The sequence below is a fragment of the Limulus polyphemus genome, unplaced genomic scaffold, assembly GCF_000517525.1.
Source record: "Limulus polyphemus unplaced genomic scaffold, Limulus_polyphemus-2.1.2 Scaffold4651, whole genome shotgun sequence".
Lineage (NCBI taxonomy): Eukaryota > Metazoa > Arthropoda > Merostomata > Xiphosura > Limulidae > Limulus > Limulus polyphemus.
This window is the reverse complement of record NW_013670261.1, coordinates 60,607-62,854: the sequence shown is the minus strand read 5'-3', so window position 1 is coordinate 62,854 and position 2,248 is coordinate 60,607.

The following is a 2,248-nucleotide window of genomic DNA, read 5'->3' as shown; positions in this document are numbered from 1 at the left end:
GTATCGAAACCCGGTTTCTAGCGTTATAAGTCCGCAGACATACCGCTGTGCCACTGGGGGGCGACTTTAATAAAGGACTTGTATCGGTAAAGTTTCTTCGGAAAGAATTTTTACGGAAAATTAACTAACGAACGGAGACGTAATAATATATATCACCGTTTTCATCTTCTTGTGCCTTTAAAAGTCGGAGTTGAGCTCCAGTTCCTATGTGTTATCTCGGCATAAGAGGGGCTTGACCTTGACGCAGAACTAGAAGCATGATTAATTCAGGTGCATGTTTAGTTAGTGTCTGGTACCCAGGACTAATTCGTGGCATTCAGGAGTACGTTTAACAAGTGTCTGGTGCTCAGGACTAGTTCATGACATTCAGGAGTGTGCTTAACAAATGCTTGATGTCCAGGACTAGTTCATGGTCTCAAGGAGTGCTTTTAACCAGTGTCTGATATCCAGAAATAATAGTTCATGATACTCAGGAATATGCTTAACATGTGTCCGGTTTTTAACAGTGATTTTAATTAGTCCCTGATCTCCTGATCAGGGGTATGTCAGAAAACTAATTATACTGTTTTTTTTTTTTTCAGTATTGTGACTATAAATTACCATTCATATTGAGAAAAATCGTATATGTAAGAAAAGAATAAAACCTTTTCCCTGGGAAATTCCTGTATTATACGTGACTTTTAATACTTTTATGAATCGTAGCTTAAATGAATTTATACTATGGCACATCAATCATCATCATTTTTGAAGGAATGCAGTAAAATCTTCTTTTTACTTTTTTCAAAGCTCGTGCAATTTTTTTTTTTTATATTAATGTTAGAAATTACCTGCAAGTTTTGACGAGATTAAATACAAAACCTTCATTTCTTTAGAATATGTTCGATACATTTGTTAACATAGACTAGAGTTCGTCACTCAATATTGCAATTCGCGCCCAATTATAATTCACAAAATATTAAAAAATTATAAGAAAATTGCCTAAAATCACAGAAATACAGATGACCATATTCAGAAAAATTTAAATACTGTAAAAAGTGTGGAGAAAAAATTGGCATTATATTTATTCACAATAATACTGTCTAAAACACCGGGTAGCCTAAACCTCACTTTTACCATCTTGTGGTATTAATCTTATTCATGAAAACAAAGAATTAAGTACATGAGTAATATTTCAAAGCCCCCCAGTAGCACAGCGGTATGTCTACGGACTTACAACGCTAAAATACGGATTTCGATACCCGTGGTAGGCAGAGCACAGATAGCCCATTGTGTAGCTTTGTGCTTAATTACAAACATACAAATAATATTTCAAAAGAAATATTGAACTGGACTGAGACAATGACAACTCGGAAAGAACGGTAATTAGTTGTGTGGGGATAAGGCTCCCAATACTACCATTCAAGATCTCTAAAGGAGTTTAATCGAACACTTTTTAAATTATTATAAATAGTTTTCTTATTATTTTATATGACGCGTAATTTAACCATTATAACTAAACACCTTATAATTTTTTATGCTAAACACTTTACCCGTTTTCCATCGTAAAACCCGGAAGAATTTATATTTATTTTATCTTGATGATGATCTTTGAGGATATTTTATAGTAATCTCTAGCATTTCCGGTGTCAGCTATTAAGTGGCTGATATTTCTCATAATTGTTTTAGCTCTTTGCACTTCAATCCGAAGACCAGTGACGTGATAAACAACTACACGATCTTATGATTTTTCATGCGTATAATTATATGCGCATATATAATTTCTTCTTACCCGATTAGACTTGTATTATTCAAAGGCATACTGTCTTTGTCATTGTGTAAAGGTATCGTACAAAGGTTTAACACCGATCTCAGCTGATTATGCCAGGGCCCAGTTTATCTACAGGTACTAAGCTGCAGGTGGTGGTATTTAATAGCGTAAGTTGTTCGCTTGAAAAATTATGAACATCAAGTTAAGCAAGTTAACAATATGTAAAAACAGAGCACATAAGTCGCTTTATGTCGGAAGCTGTTGAAAAACAGAGAAACAATTATGACCATGCAGTCTCTAAGTAATTTCCATTTTAAATACTTCTATGTTTGTTTTATATCCCAACAAGCTGAGGAACCCGTCCTTTGTCCGGGTTATTAACTTAAAAAAAATGTGTGGGTAGATGCTATAATAAATAATACAAAAATCCTACTTCACCAAAAGTTTTGTATAAGCTTAAAGAACTCAATATATATATATATATATATATATATATATATA